At 38.3% G+C, this 17,739-nt stretch overlaps 1 long non-coding RNA gene across 1 annotated transcript; it reads right to left on the bottom strand.

Moving 5' to 3' along the window:
- Positions 1-787: 787 nt before the first annotated feature.
- Positions 788-2,979, bottom strand: LOC105946931. The gene is made up of 3 exons (XR_004221872.1): positions 2,629-2,979; positions 2,479-2,538; positions 788-967 (listed from the first exon to the last, which is right to left on the bottom strand). It is a non-coding gene; the product is annotated as an uncharacterized LOC105946931 (long non-coding RNA).
- Between the last annotated feature and the right edge of the window lie 14,760 nt (positions 2,980-17,739).

Raw genomic sequence — 17,739 nt, 5'->3', positions numbered from 1 at the left:
TCTGAGAATATCAGAAACAGAGGCCACTGTAATTCTGCCCCTAGCTCTCTCAGTACCCGAGGGTGTATTCCACCTGGCCCAGGTGCCTTATTCACATTTATCTTGTGTAACCCTTTAAGCACCATATCCTGTGTCAACCACTGCGTAGTTGGAGCTGAGGCAACAGTGCATCTATTGGGTAGGACTTGGCACTCTGGTTCTCTACTGTATACACAGAAGAAAAGAACTGGTTAAGCACATCTGCCTTTTCTGTATCCGCTGTAACCATATTAAATAGGAATGTTCATGAAAATGTGTGTTCATGAAGTGTCATCGTATACAAATAAGAAACTTTGTAAATATGATCAATTTCTAACCATTTACAAAATGGTTAATTAAAGGTAATCTTTAGTATCTGTCTCTCTACATGCAGGAGTTGGAGTCAGAATTTGATAGGCGTAGTCTAAAGGAGTTGGGAATAGTAGGGTACCTTTATTTTTTCAAAAACATTGCTGAATTTTTAACTTATTGGATATAAATAAAACTTCCTAAATATATTTTACATGAGCTATAACTATATTAAATTAAAATTTTTACAGGTGCTCCCATTTTAACCCTTTGGCCAAGGAGAACATAGTCACTCCATTCCACAGTTAGTTTTTCTCTTTGCACCAGCGACTAAAACTGTTTGGGCATTCAGCTACAGTCTCCTTAATTTTACCATTTTGTTTCATTTTTCCATTAAAAAGTGTGGGTTATATATTTTGACCACTAATCAAGAAATCTGATCAATTATTTTATTATTTTATTTTTAGCCGCCTTTGAGAAAGAAAGTGGCTGCTTTGCGTGCCAAGAACAGGCCCGAGACCGGCTACCAAGATACGTGCCGCCAGTTCAAGCCCCACTGAACCCTCCACAGATGGATGTTCCAGTCCTTTTCCTCAGTCCTGGCCACTCCCCCCGGCAGCAGCAACATTCGCAGCAGCATCTAGGATAAGAGTATAAACAAATAAGTAAATAATGTATTTGAATTTAAAAAACAGTTTATTCAGAGAAGAGCATTTTCAATAACATGGTGCAGATTGATAAAAATTGGAGTTTAGAACTTAATACAGAAAAAACCCACCCACATTCTGTTCATTCCAAACAGATTTGAAAAAAAAGTTTATTTATCAATAACTCACCCTTATGCTTAGAAAATGACCATAGGAATGAATAGAATGTCGCTGAGTTTTTATGTATGAAGTTGTAGCCTCACATTGTGAAACATCTGCCCCTTAAAGGGGTCCAATTATGTCAATTCATGATTAAAAAGTCACCTATATTGTGGAAATATATGTGAATCCAAACCAACTGCTACTGCAATAACCGCAATAATTGGAAAGCATTATCCTACATGTACTCTAAAAAAGCATGGTTATCAAATGTTCTTTTTAAACTGCATTCAGGATTGAGAAGAGTGGGCGTGCCTTACCATCTACTATGTCATCTGAACAACCACAGCTGCCCCCCCCCCCCCCCCCCCCCCATGCTGAGTTAGAGAAGTCAGACTGGCATGTCTGTAAAAGGGCTGGCTCACCTTTAAGTTAAATTTTAGCATGTTACAATTATAAACAATATTTCAATTGGTGTTATTTATTTGTTAGACTTATTTTCCTTCTTTTACAAACTCTTTGCAGTTTTTAAATGGGGGGGTCACTGACCCCCCCCCCAATAAAAATTACCTAAATACATTATTTAAACCAAAATGTTGTATTTTTGTATTTTTAAAAGGTAATCATTTTCACAGTGCTGATTTTCTGAGGACAGTTCCCCTTTAAAAGGCACCTGTCACCCTAAAATATCCCCCCCCCACCAGAGATGCAGGTTAATAGAACCACACCCCAGGTATAGGAAAAGAAAGCACTAGGCCAGCTGCACAATCTGCCTTCACAAGCATGCGTGTAATGAGTGAGTTTTGCAGCGCAACTGGCTGATTATAATGCACGTGTGTGCCACAATTGGCTGCTCATTATGAGCATGTGTGCGAGACATTGGAGGCTGATTTGCATTCACAGCTCTTACGTCAGGTGCATAGTAAGTGAGTGAGGAGTTAGCTTACTATGCACATGTGCGGCCAGCAACATGGCCGCCCGCACCAGGAGGGTAGCCCAGTGTTGGCAGGGGGATTTTTGGGTTCAATATACTTTTTGGACACAACCACAGTGTGGGCTCTATTAGCTCTATTGGCCCACACCTCCAGTGGGGGAAACAATATAGGGGTGATAGATGCCTTTACTATCTAAGAATCACAAACTAGGGGCAACACAAACCAAGACCCTGGCCTTGTCAGAACCATAACACCCCATTACCACCTCTGCTAATGCAAATCTTCACTTAATCAGCTACGTCTATGAAGCCCTCACAGCTGCGACTGCTAGCCCTGGCACTAAGCACTCAGCTTTTCCTAATATTTTATTGACAACACCAGGGGGTGCAAGTGCACGAGAGGTTACTTACGCCTGGGGGGTGACACAGGTGGTGGTGACAAGGACTGGGGGGAAAGTCCAGCTTGTTGTTCTGAAAAATATAAATAGTGCATATACATAGGAATACATTGCAGAAAATGCTAAATTGACAGTTTTGTTAAACTAGGCTAATAATATTTACCTGGCGACTGAACGGGGTCCGGTTCATCTGCTCCACCGTCATCCTGGGGCTGGTCCTCTGCCTCTGGCGGCGTCTGCTGCCGGGTCTCTCGCTTCTCCTATGCTGTGGGCCTTTGGTGCTGCACTTGAGCTACAAGTTCACAGAAGGCAAAAAAAAATGCTCAAAAAGTTTTGAAGTACAAAGTCACACAAACATTCTGGATTTAGCAGAGATTCAAAAACAAGACAAAAACCATTAAAAAGCTACAGATAAATCACTTGCCATCATTAAAATGAGGACTAACAGCAGTTCATGAAATCTATTTGAGGGGCATGTGGGGGAACTGGGGTACTATTAAGACTTTCATGTGGAACCCAAGCTGCAAATGAACAAATATTTGGTAAACATGAAATAAAGGGTTTCTTGAAAAAATCCTCACTCAGGTATACTGGGGTCTGGTTTGGCAGTGTTTTTTTTTTTGGCAAAACCAGTCAGTTCTAAAACCAGGCAAAAACTAGGTACAAAAATAGCCCAATATGCACAATGAAAAAAAAAATTATATATATGGAAAAACATGTCTTTTTAAAGCCTATAATCACTACCCATGCCCTTTGCCCCCTCTCCAGTTACTGGGATGGCTGATAATTCCCTGCCCTATGTGCCCAGTCCAACTACAGAATGTTGCATTAACCCCATACATTATATACATATGGGTGCGTTGAACTACAACTCTCAGAAACCCCAATAAATCCTGAGTTACAGCTTAAGGATCAACTGCAGAATTGCCCCACATCCCAGTAGAAAATAACAGTACAATCACATACCCTATAGAACAGGGAGCAAGGTGTAGAGCAGACAGGTGGAGCCTGAATAGAATAGAAATGGGAGCCTCTGTCTGTACTGTCCGATTGCATGCTGGGTATTGTAGTTTTATATTAATCCTAGCTGTAGTCTAATTGTTAGATACAAACTACATTACCCAGCATGCATTGTGACAGGCACATTAGGGGAAAAAAATGTGACTAGTTTCCAAACTACAAACCTGCCAAAGCTCCAAAAAATAGCCCAAAATTGTACCTTAGAGGGCTTTAAATTAGTAGACCAATTTGGAGGACAAACTGCCAACCCTGAACATAATTATATTACAGCTCTGTATTACTGTTGCGCTCGAAGACTCTAGCAATGTTAAAGGGGTCAGTGACCCCCATTTAAAAGCTGCAGAGTTAGAAGGCCGCAAATTATTTTTTGTAGTTTTAGAAATATTTGCTTTCTTCTAACTCTGCAGCTGTGGTTCACCTTGAAGCTAATTTTTATGATGTTATAGAATGGATAATTCTAAGCAACTTTTCAATTGGTCGTCATTATTTATTTATTGTAGTTTTTGAATAATGACGACCAATTGAAAAGTTACTTAGAATTAGCCATTCTATAACATAAAAATTAGCTTCAAGGTGAACCACCCCTTTAAATAGAGGCCTTCGGCATGAAATAAGCGCTTTAAAATTAAAAATAAAAACTTACATCTCCTATCTGTGTCCACGAATTCGCCTGGCAGCCCTCCAAAGACCTCTACACCAACTACTTGCAGAAGGTGACGTTCGTAGGGCTTCAATAGTATGTTGAGAGCAGTCCCTACATCCGCGCCCTTGCTCTCTCGGCCACAAACCTCTTCTTCAGGCACCTCTTCAGGTCGCTGAAGATCATGGTGTATACTGCCTACAGCGCTCACACAATCCACTACCTGCTACCACAGTTCTCTTCTTCTGGCAGCAGTGAGCTGACAGGATCTGGCACCAAACAGATCGTCCCATTGTCTCGCTACTTCCTCGACCATTGCCGAATTTACCTCACTGGTGAATCGTGTGCCTTATTTGTGGCTGGGCCCAGCCTCCTCCTGCACCGCCTCCTCCTCTTCCTCCTGCACCGCCGCCTCCTCCTCCTGCACCGTCTCCTCCTCCTGCACCGCCGCCTCCTCCTCCTGCACCGCCTCCTTCACCAGCCGCCTCCTCCTTTCCACAGGGGGTTGCTGCTGCTGGCTCTCCTCTGTAGCCACCCCCCTGCCCTGGCCAACCCTAACTAAACTCCTCCCCCTGCCCTCTAACTGCCCCCCCTCCCTCTAGCTGCCCCCCCGCACTAACTGCCCCCCTCCCTCTAGCTGCCCCCCCGCACTAACTGCCCCCCTCCCTCTAGCTGCCCCCCCTGCACTAACTGCCCCCCTCCCTCTAGCTGCCCCCGGCACTAACTGCCCCCCTGCACTAACTGCCCACCCTCCCACTAACCCAGGCCTCTTGGGCCTCCTCTCCCTCCCCCTTCCAAGGGTCTTGTGCCCTTTCCCTAACCCCCCATCTACTTTCCTCCCCCTGGGGTTCCCCAACTAATTCCTCCCCATGGGGCTCAGGACGTGCCTGAGTCTCAGCCACCTCCTCCTCCCCCTCTTGGCCCCACTCAGGCAAGTCCTGGGCCCCCCCACCCCAACACTCCTCCTCCCAAATCACCACCCCACCTACCCCACCAACTGCCTCCTCAGCAAACCCCCACCAGTCCCCCCCACTCCCACTCCTCCTCCTCCCTACCCCTACTGTGGGCCATGGCACAACACCAGCAGCAGTACAGCAACAAAAAAAAATCAGCAGCAGCAATACTTTGCCTCCTCTCCCTTTGCTTTCCAATAACAAAGTGAATGGAAAAAAGGGCGCCAATGCATTTAAAATTGCAACTGAAGCACTTCCTGTTAACCCAAAAGAGAAATTGGCGCCAAATGCTTGTAAAATGGTCGCTGGAGAACTTCCTGTTTCGTTTTTACCAAAACCGCCACTCATAGAAATGGCTAGCCATTTAAATTTCCGAAAACATGAATTTTTCGCGTTTTTCGTGCAGCAGTACAATATTTTCGTGGTGTTGTTGAGGTTTGCAGTATGAAAATATTGTGACTTTCGGAATGCAGTTTTCCCGTCGTGTACGATCATTCGATACGAAAATTTTGTGACTTTTGGATCGCCAATACGATATTATCGTGACTAATCTGATTTTTTCGTAGGCATTTTCGTGATATTTGCGATCATCAGAAATTATCGTATACAATCTGAATTTTTCCCATTCGGGATTCAAATTCGTGTCTTAATAAATCTGCCCTTTAGAGTATACTGTCTTACCACACAAAAAAATGCAGACAGTATGCTTTGTTCGCAGAAGTTGCCTTGCCGGGGCAGGTAGTTCTCTGTATGGCATTTTATAGTACCACCAAAAAATCGAATTACTTTTTGACCAATTATATCTAATTCTCTAGTGCAGAAATCCCCAACTGTTTGTATTTGTGAGCCACACAAGCATGAAAAAAGTTATTTGGGGGTGCCAAATAAGAGATGTGATAGGTAGCCCCATGTGGACTGGTAGCCTGCAGGAGGCTCTGCTTGGAGTAAAACTGTCTCTGTGCTTCCAAAACTTGCTTTCAAGCCAGAAATTTAAAAATAGGCACCTACTTTGAGGTCACTGGGAGCAACATCAAAAGGGGTGGTGAGTAACATGTTGCTCCCAAGCCACTGGTTGGGGATCACTGCTCTATTGTATGTAAAAAAATAAGTTTTACGAGGCAGTATTTTAAGAGGCAGTTTTGGTTTAATAAACTGCATGTGTGGAAAAGAAAAGAAACAGAAAATATCAGAGGAATGTTATTTAAAAAGTAAGTGGTTGATTTTGTCCCAGTGCTTGGTACAGTCTGTTTAAACCTACTCTGCAACTATACTGTACATTTTGTTCTAAATAAATACATACAATTTACTATACTATAGTATAGTATACTCTACTATATTAATAATTTATTCTCTTGTGGCTTGGCTGAAGTTTCTTACTATACCCACACTATACATATACTATACTAATACTATATTCTCTTATAGCTTGAATGAAGTTTCTTACTATACCTTCCAATATAGACAGAGAACATCAGTCCCTTTTCCCTTCTCTGCTTTATTCCCTTATTGTCTGTTTTACTGGGAGAATTCCCATTCTAGTTCCTGGTTTCTTTAAAAGACCCTGTAGGGACTCATAGGGTTAAATCCCCTACTGGTTTGGAATTCTCTACTAGCTTTAGAAATCTCTTAATGGCTAATGATTAAGGAAATACCAGTACATATAACCTATGCCCCATTTTCTGTTTATGTTTAATTTAGTGACTGGGAGATAATGCCTCTTGTTCACTGCAACAAAAATTCACAGAATGAGGAAAAAGTTGCATAAAAAAGTCACAGTTGCATCAAAAAAGGCACAATTTTTTGTAAATTTTTTGGCAAAGCAAAACAGGTCAGATTTGCTCTTCACTAACCATTCTTTTAGTCGGAAATTGGGGATCCCATAAATGAGGTAGCAGATTGGTGTTTTCTAACACATTATAGGTTGTTCTATTCTCTATTGGCAGCTGTAGAAATTTTAAGAAGCCTGTATTACCTGTTTTTTAGTTTGGTCCAAGAAACATAGATTGAAAATGCATCTCATCTTAATTAAGTTATTGCTTCAATCTGGATAAAAAAAGAAACACTTTACTTTTGCATTTGATTTATTTCTTTTCAGTATTTCACTTTGATGTTGCTTTTAACTGTTATTTATATCTTTTTCACTTGGTGGATGTTACATGATATTTTCAAATCTGAAATGCTCTGAAATAGTGCCTTTAGTGAAATAGTGCCTTTGGTCACTTAGATGCTTTGCTTTGGTAGGCAGGGTCTGAACATTATGTTTCCTTTGTTAATCCACAATGGTGAGTAGCTCTCTTCTTTAAATTTTGGTTTTATTATGCACATGGTATCTGGAAAACAGTCCTAGATCTATACCAAAATGTTAATAACTGCAAGTCACTAAGCAGATATGTGCAATGGATGCTGTGGAAGCTACCAGGCTGGAGAAGTAAAATTCAGATGTGCAGAAGTCATATGCACCAATGGGTACAAATCCACCTACCTGTGCCAGCACCCTATAGCATTGAATACGCACGGGTGCAGGCACATGTAGGCAATATCCGCCAAAAATGCAAAGTCTTGCATGTACTGTAGACCTACTGTGTGCTCTTGTTGTATGTGAATAATAAAGTTTGTATCAGAAGACTATATCTCGCAGAGGAAGAGGAAGTCAGATGCCATTCTGTTATTGAGTAATTATAAACATAAAAACAAAACAGCACAGTGCTGGTTATTTGGGGTCTGTTTATTTGTTTGTTTTTGAGAAAACACATACTTTTCACATATATTTTTAATGTTTCTTACTTTTTTATGAACATGTATCAGTAAAGATACCCATCTTTCCTAAAACATTTTAAAAATATTTATGCTTTGTTTTCCTTACAAAGTCAAAGTAACTACAATGAAGGGCTTTAAAGTCTATAGTTTTATAAAAAGTTTCTATAAGGTCGGCAACTCCTGTGAAAGAGTACTCAATAAAAAGTAATGTCAAAATCTCAGTCAAAATCTCTTTTTTAGGAAAAAGAAAGGAGACACAAGCATGTAAGTAAAAGAAGTTACACAACTTAAAAAACTGAGAATGCAATAGTCATTTTGTTCTTAAGTGGTACAGAAATGCCGCATGTCAGTATTACTTGAAAATGGGGAGACTAACTTAACTAGCTAACCAGCAACACTTCTTTAGCCCCAGTGGCTGCAGCATTGTTGTCCAGCTGAGTATCCTGACAAGCTTTGGCTGAAGAAGGATTTTGGTGACACTGGTAAGTAACTGGGATCATGGTGTAGATAGGTTGGCCAAAGGTCCTGCTTTAGGAAGGGCAATCCTGGTTTTGACTCATCACTACTTGTGGTGGAAAAATCACAAAATCACAAAATATGCAAATACATGAATTTTTACAGGAGAATAGATATTTTTGATACAATAAATCAGTACAATAAAATAGTTTTAGGTTGAGCACTTTAACAAACATAAGACACTTAGAAAAAGGTAAAGTGGAAAGGGAGGTTGTATGTATTCATTAACTGAAAACAAGATAAGCTAGAAAAAGTTGCAGAAAGGTCGCAAAAACTGCTACTTTTTCGATTTGTCACAAAAATCTGAAAATCTGTAAAGTTTTGAATCAAAAAAAGATTTTCCAGGGTATGGAAGGGACATTTGCCATTGACCTCTTGACAGATTTGGAATTGTCGCAGTTTTGTCACGTAGTAAATTGCAACTTTTTTTCGGTGCCTTTAGTGCTAAAAAGATACTGAATCAGGAAAAAAAAATATCCAACTGTTAATACATGGCTCCCTAATGTTTGACACCTTTTGGGCAACAAAATATGGGCCTGGTTTGATAAGGGAGTCAGGGTTACGTTGTAAAGGGGTGGGTGAAGCCAAAAAGGGGATGGCAGTAATGTAGACAGAGCAACACAGAAGATTGGAGCCAATGTAGCACAAATTAGATGAGTTGGGTATGCTGAGATGGGGCAGGAGAATAAAAGGCTAGCCATGAACTAAGGGCCAGGGGCAGAATTTCAGGCAAATAAACTGTGGTAAATTTGTAATGCCGGCCTTGGCTGGCATTTTACTGGTTAGGTTGGTAAAATACCAGCCAGGTACCTAAATAAGCTCAAAAAATGTTACTTAAAGTCGATACTGCATTCAGTTTATATGCCCCAGAGAAAGACCTTTCTGCTGTTCTCCTGGTTAGACATTTCTACTCACTGTTGAAGTTGGTAGCTCCACAATTCATTGGTTGTAAGATAAACAGTCTATTGCGTTACTTCCCCCTGCCAGCAAAAACCTATCACTACACTGTCGGGCAGCGGCTCCTCATCTTCCTTTTGTAGTACCCCCTGAAGGCCTGTCCCCCATGACTTTCAAAGCCCTTCGTTATTCAGCACCCACATACATTCTTGACCAAACTCTATATTAATGTCTCTGTTAACAAAGGCATTAATACAGAGTTCATGCTAAAGAAATACAACATCAACCGCAGTTATCTCTATTACAGAAATTAGTAAGGCTAACTGACAAATGTAGCACATGATGCAAAGTGCAATGTTCATATTCAAATCACAGTGGTTTTTTTCCCACAATCCCACAACATTTTTACCTAAAATTCTAGTGTCTGTGTTGCACTTAGCGTGTGTATTGGCACATCATGTGCAAATTGCTCTAATTAGCAAGTGCTTTTTTTTTGTCAACTGCAAGCAAGTTGCCAAAAACATTCAGAGTAGCATAACGCTGAGAGCCATAATGTGCATGGTTTTAATGATAACATTAGTGTATAATTTGCTTGGTACAAGTCAGTAGTGCCTATTGAAGCAATTTGCCAGTGGGACCCTGGAAATATATCCAGACTGAAAGGATTTTCAGAGAATCCTAGCATCAATGTGTGCACTTGCAGGTCACTTATCAGAGCAGACAGGGTGGATGCATTGGTGCCGCACAAGCAAGCACAAGTGGCACAAGTTCATTGTGAAAAAAATGGTATTAATGTGCGCACAATTCTTGTGGTTGTGTTTATAAATGAACCTAGAAATACCTTTATTAAAACCATGAGGGGAGGCAAAAGAAAAACAATTAAACTGTACATTTACATGTTTATTTTTCCATTAGACAAATACAAAAGGAAAATTACAAAATTATAATATAGTGGTCTTTTAACATAATTGTTTTAGAAGAATGATTGAGATTGAGATTGATGTTTAGCAATGCAAAGAAAACAACTTCTCAGCGTATTTAATAGATGTAGTTTTATGAAAATTGGATAACAGAAAAACTGCTCGGTGTTAATTAGACATGAATAAAAAATGAAAAAGAAATATTAAAAAAGAGAATCTGTGGGATGGTATAAATGATTTAAACTGGAAGTTCAATGTATTTATAAGTATATGGAAACTTTGAATTGTGAGCTGCCAATAAACAAGCATCTATTTTCAAATAAGGCAAGTTCCAGTATTCCCCTACATAAAAAATAATCAGAACTCAGCATAACTTCACCTATATAAGAACAGGCATACATAAATATACATAAAATGTAACTTACATGAATGGTTGTGTATGTTATTGCTCATAAATAAGCAGCCATCTCACCAATCAATTATATGTATCATGCTGTGTAAAAAGAGGAGTGAAACATTACCGGTGATATTGCCCAGGGCAACCAATCAGCAATTAGATTTCAGTAGTTGGAAAACAAAAGCAAAACATCTGATTGGCTGCTATGTTCATAAACACTTTTAATAAGCAGGTTAAGATAAATATTTCTCTTTTATTTTCAAGTTTAAACAAGTTTAAACTTTATCATTAAAGGTTAAAGGAACAGTAACGCTAAAAAATGAAAGAGCTTTAAAGTAATAAAAATATAATGCACTGCTGCCCTGCACTGGTAAAACTGGTGTGTTTGCTACAGTAACACTACTATAATTTATATAATAAGCTGCTGTGTAGCCATGGGGGCAGCCATTCAAGCTGGAAAAAAGGAGAAAAGGCACAGGTTACATAGCAGATAACAGATAAGCTCTGTGGAATACAATAGTGTTTTATCTGTTATCTGCTATGTGCCTGTGCCTTTTCTCCTTTGAATGGCTGCCTCCATGGCTACATAGCAGCTTATTTATATAAATTATAGTAGACTTTCTGAAGTAAACACACATCTTTTACCAGTGCAGGGCAGCAGCACATTATATTTTAGTTACTTTTATACACTTTCATTTTTTGGTGTTACTGTTCCTTTAATGCACATGTATAGAGACAATGCTCTGGTTGCATTAAAACGTGGCATTGGAACACACACATAACGTCATTCAGCCAGGTGTGTGCACTGAGAGCAGGGACAGCAAAAATACATGCACAGAGCATGTCTATTAGTGCGCCCCCCCAAAGTCTTAATAAGCAAGAGGCATGTATATCATGTAAATACGTCTGCTGGCCTCTCCTGATCCAGGAATCAATGATAGCTTGAACCTCAAAATCCTTCTTACATTGCACAACCACTGGACCAGAAGCTTTTGAAAGTGAGTGGTATACAAAGAGGATCCGGAGAGCAGCTGGAAGCTTCTGTTTAAAGGGAAGGTTCACAATTAAGTTAACTTTTTAGTTGTTATAGAGAGGAAAATTCAAAGCAACTTTTCAATTAGTTGTTTATTATTCTTCATTATTTGTTTTTTCATAGTTTTTGAATTATTTGCTTCTTCTAACACTTTGCAGCTTTCAAATGGGTGTCACTAACCCCTAAGCCAAAAAACTATTGCTCTGTGAGGCTACAGTTTAATTGTTATTGTTACTTTATATTACTTTTATTTTATTTTCAGGCTTCATTCCTATTCATATATCAGTCTTTCATTCATCTCCAAGCTGGAGAGCTACCGAACAAAAACTGAAATAATTAAAAAACTACAAATAATATAATGAAGACCAATTACAAATTGTCTCGGTATTATTATCTACATAATACTAAAAGTTAACTCAATGGTGGACAACCCCTTTAAAGGTGATATGAATACTTTGTTCAGCAATCATAAAGATCCATAAATTTGTGTCCAAGACAGTTCCAGAGGGTAAGTTGAAACTGAACCTTATCCTCCACCTTTCCCCTTGTTTTTACTAAAGATTTTTTTTTAAATGGTTTTGTACTTTCTGAAACATTCTTTAGGTAATCTTGAGAGGACTATAGGATGAAACCCATAATCGGAAAAAAGGATTCTGTCTCCCTGGGGAGTGAAAAATATTATTGTATGAGAATTCAACGTAAAGGAGTAATGAAAAAAAATTGTCTTGTAAAGAAACAGTGTATTGTTCTAAAGTCTGAATTGTTTTCTCAGTATGTCCACTGGTTTGAGGATAGAACACAGCAGCCATAGAAAGTTTAATACATAGACCCTGATAAAGGGGTTTACAAAACATGGGCATAATATGGAAGCTGTAATCCAAAACGTGGTGTTGGGACCTGGTGTTTTCTGCAATATGGAGTACTATAAGGGGTAAAGAAGATTCCATAGAGGCCAGATGCTGATAAGATGTTTCTATTTTAAATTCATGCTATCCAGCCTCGAAAATGTGTATTGTAATTGTTAACCAGTACAACTCTTGTGTAGTGATGAGTGAATCCACAAAACAAATTTGTCGTGCAATTTTTTTGTCGCCTGTGTTTCGCAAAACAATTCGCCAATGACGAAATGCCAAAATTCGCTGCATATCCATGCCTGGCAAAAAAATTCTCTTGTGTTGAAGGAGATAGTCATGCTACAAGCCAACACATACTAAAAGTGCACCTATGTTTAGGGCTTAGGTAGACTTTGTTTCAGGAAAACGAGTGAGATTACTATTAAAAAATTAGCAAACTAGTAAATTTTGCTTGAGTTCCAAATCTGGAATAATTTTGGTATGTTATTTCCCTTAAATGTGGCACTTTGGCAATTTGTTCACTGAGAACTGTTTCTCAGTAATTATGGCTGCAAGGCGGTGATGTGCCTGTTTAGTCTCATGCTTGCTTCACTATAAATTTGTGCACAGTTAAATGTTCAGCCATATTTATCCTTGTTCATCTTCTCCAAAGGATAGAAAGATTTTCAGTTGTGTGTTTGGCAGGGGCACAACTGGGTAACAATTAGGGCAGCAGAGCCAGAATGGAGAAAGTTTGACTGTGCACCGTGGTCAGAGGAGCCCTGCAGGGTGACAGGTTGGTGGGTAGAGGGGGCCCAGCAGACCACATTTTTCCCAGTATCCTGGTGAGCTAGTCTGATCCTGAGCACACAGCGTGCAATTTTTAGTAGGGGGTAGGAGTCATCTCATTATGCCAACATTGCTTTTCAGCAAAATCGCATCAGAGTTTCCCTAAAGTGCAAGTACAACTGCATAAATTTGAACACATTAGCTGTAATTGCATCTGGTGCATCTCCCCCTGTCGATTGCAATGCTGATGGATTTACAGGGATAATTCAGCATTGTGGGTAAATAAACAATCAGAAATTGCATTTCACATACTATGTGTATTCCATTGTGTATTCCATGAAAATAAATCCTAGGATTTCTGTTGTTTTTATATACTGAACCAGTGCAGAGTTGTTACTGTCTTTGTAAATATACCTCAGGCAGAATTTCAGGAAATGTGTGTATTTAAATTCACTTTTGGCTTGACTTTATAGAGCTCTAAGGTCTAAGCCTTACCTTACCTTTATTAGAGTACATCTAGGGGAAACACACACTAGCACAAATCTATGGAATGTAATAATATAGGTGGCCTCTATTAAAATTGTGACCATCCTTGGCATGAATATGTACTAGCTAAAGCTTCTGTTATGAACACAGTAGGCTGATGTTTGTTTGCATAACATAATAAGAATCTGCATCTAGGAGCTGGGGATTAGCAAACTCACTGAAATAAAAGGAATGACTCAGGATTAATAAATAGCATTTACAATACTAAATGAAAACAAATGACATGAAAATAAAAGAATTTCATTTACAATGTTACCAGGTTCTTTAATATGCTTTAGTGAAAATTTCAGCAAAGTTCATTTAATAGAAATAGTTATAAGAATACAACTTAAAGGAGAATAAAAAGGCTAATAAAGAGTTAATCTCTAGCTACAGTCATACCTTCAGTTCTCTCAATAGTGCCCTTAAGTCTCCCTATATTTCTCCCGTTCAGATGATCAGAAGCCAAACAGGAAGAGAAAACGCTGAGCTGTGTAAAGAAAGTTCCCATAATGCCTCACTCCTGCACCGAAACCCAGACCAAGTGTACATGCTCAGTTAGTTAGACTATGAGGAAGCTTCCTGCTGATTGGCTCAGATACACATTCCTAAGGGGGGGGGAGTGAGGTCTTAGGATTCTTGAGGGAGGGGGGAGCAGGAGAGGGGAGAGAGGAAAAAGCTGCGTGTCTCTGGCAGAGGAAAACAGACACAAGAAATCTTTCTTATAAAGCTTACTTAGTTTTTACCTTTCTTTTTCCATTAAATCTATTTATCTGTTTCAGTTACATACTATCAGGAAATAATGTGTTCAGTCCAATACCAGAGAAGATACAAAAAATAACTTGTAACAACAATTTAATAGAAAAAAATATGAAAATGCTTTATAAAGCTTTCTAGCATTGATCAAGATGACGCTTTATCAATTTTGGTTTTAAAACTTAAAACTTGATCACAAGAAATGAATCGTAATTAAACATGATGGCGTTCAAGCAACTGATTATTAGTCTTTATCGCAAATGAAAATCACATTGTTCCATTCATTTTCAAAATGTCAAAAAAAGAGTCTCCAGTTGACTTCTGTAAAAGCTTAACCTTATATCTGAGAATATTTTTCACTTGTATCACATGTATAAATAAGTTCATAAAACTCAAATTCGAAACAATACAAAACCATTATTTTTTATAAATTGTGGTAAAAATGTTCTAGAATTTGAATGCATTTTCCACATATATAATATATATATATATATATACAGTACTCTGGCAATATATATAACACTCTGGCAGAAATCTGCCAAATAAACCACATCACTATTTAAACACAGAAAAGCCACAGAGAGATTACGGTGACATAAGAAGCTGGAATGTATATGTGTGTGTGTATTTTGTTGTGCTTAATATTAACTCAACCTAACAAGGTATATATATTATTGGGCATCATTCAGGATGCCTGATTTACTCTGTGTACATTTATATTTCAATATATTTTTATTTCAAATAAAGGTGGTAGAAGACATAAAAGCTGCTTTCCAAGTATCACAGTGTATACAAACATAAAATACAGACTGTAGGTTACTGGAGCCCTCTATGTAAATTTAATACATTAACTTGATTTGATGTTTTTTTTATTATACTACAAACCACATTGCTAGGAAGATGACAACTGTTAAATACTTTTTTTTCTTTTTTTGTGTAGACTGGTGCAGTGAAATAGCTCAGACTTAAGCCAAGCCTAAGTACATGGCATGTGCAGTATTTTGCAATACTAAAGGACTAGAAGGCTCAAAAGGATAGTGCATGTCCATGGAACAGTATGGAAAGGTAAAATAAATTTAAAATGTTCTTATCTTAGACTAACTCTATGAACTATATTCATTTTGTCTGGCCTCTGTGAATCACATTGTCTTTAAGGTGTGACTTTTATAATTATGTTTGTTCACACACTTACATGTAGCCTACCAAATGCAGTATCTGTTAACATCGCATTAATTGATCTGTTCATTATTATATGCATACACGTTATAAAAGTGCAATTTAAATCTGTAATCACAAAAATATATTCATATTTTTAACCCTGTATTTGACAAGGTCGCTAAGATTTACTACATCATGTATTTTTAAAAGTAAAATACATGTACTTGATCTATAAGGCAGAAACCTTATTCCAAAACTCCCCAAGAAATTAAAAGCCATTTCCCAAGCAATTATTGATTTTTTACTTTATTTTACTTTTCTCTGTAGTAATAAGACAGTACCTTGTACTTGATGTTAACTACAGTAGTTCTGTTGATGACCAAACAACAAATTCTTTTACTTTTATTTAGGACTATGAAGAATATGATTAATAGACCTGCTGACATAATGTTAATAAGGGACATATAACCAGTGCTTACGGGGATATAGCCTGGTAAAATACTTTGAGTCACTGACTCATCTTGTTGGCACAGTCAAATTACAGACAACAGTGTGTTATACAAATTCATATCTACAACAGGGCCACGCCAAAAGCCTTGGGCATCAATTGCTAAACATTATTCATCCACACTTTTATCTCTGTCCAAAGCTTCTATGAAAAATGTGTACTTAAGTTTGCAAAAGCACTTTTCACAAGTACAATGTGTTAATAAGGCAAATGTCACCTAGAGAGAGATAAAGAAGCAGTAACTCCTAGTCCATCTCTTTTATCATCATATTAACAGCAAGAGAGGGTGTCTAAGGGCTCTGGCACACAGGGAGATTAGTCGCCCGCGGCAAAACTCCCTGTTCGCGGGGGTACACTCTGCCTACGTTATAGTTAAAGGAACAGTTCAGTGTCCACAGTAAATAGGCTGTGGGAAAAAAAATGTTTTCTATATACTTAGTGCAAAAATGCAATCTATAGTGAGTGGAGTGAACTGATGTCTAACATAATAGCCAGTTCACTACTTCCTTGTTTACAGCCCTCCAAGCTGTTAGCAGTCATTATCCAATCAGTGACTTGAGGGAAGGCCATATGGGACATAACTGTTCAGTTAGTTTGCTTCTGAATCTGACCTGTGTGCTCACAAACTAACTGAACAGTTATGTCCCATGTGCCCCCCTAAAGTCACTGACTAAATAAGAGGTTACAGAGCTGAAAGGAGGAAGTAGTGTTCTGGCTAGTATGTTAGAAATCTGCCCACTCCAGCCTTTATAGATATAAAGACAGTTTTAGATGACAATATTTTTTATTTCACAGTCTATCTATTTACCCAGTTTTATTTACACTAAACTGTTGCTTTAAAGAAACATGTTTAACATAGGTATAAGTTAACAGTGCATAGTTTGAGCATGTCTGGTCTGGTATAGCAAGAAGTCTGTTTTTGAACAGGTTGAGAGTAAGCCCTACCTACAAACAGCTTATTTCTGTGATGGGTTACTGCACCTGGGAAACTTTGCTCTTCGTATTTTATATGAAGATCACTGTCCTTAGATCTTTTGAATATAACATCATAAAAGTATGAAGGAGAGCTGAGGAGGAGGAGAAACCTATGGAAGCCAATCAAACCTTTGCTTTCACTGTTCTACCTGTAAGTGTCTAAAATAGCTAATCATCGATTGGTTGGTATGTGTTACTCCCCAGGTGCAAATGTGTCCAGTGTTTATAAATAGACCCTATTATTTTTTTTTTTTGTTTCTGTGTCCTGTTGCATTAAAAAGTACTATAAACTATAATGAGGGAGTCAGGAGCAATCTTTTGCCAATTTAAGTCACAAGAAGAGATAAACATTTAAGGTATTTAGCTTTCCACACACTATTAATTATAGTTTTTGTTTTAATTAACTTTAGTTAGGCATAAAGTTATGTCTCCTAGGTTTTTTTATGGGTTAGACAATTGGGTGTGCCTTACATAGAAACATCTATATGTTGCTTAGTTCTGGTAACACTTTATGAACAAAATAACTCTATTTACCACTTAATCTCGAATGCTATACTGTAAGTAACATTCTTCATTACTGATTGTATGGTTTCCTGG

This window comes from Xenopus tropicalis, chromosome 3 (assembly GCF_000004195.4).
Source record: "Xenopus tropicalis strain Nigerian chromosome 3, UCB_Xtro_10.0, whole genome shotgun sequence".
Lineage (NCBI taxonomy): Eukaryota > Metazoa > Chordata > Amphibia > Anura > Pipidae > Xenopus > Xenopus tropicalis.
The sequence above is the reverse complement of the archived record's forward strand: the minus strand, read 5'-3'. Positions and strand labels throughout refer to the sequence as shown.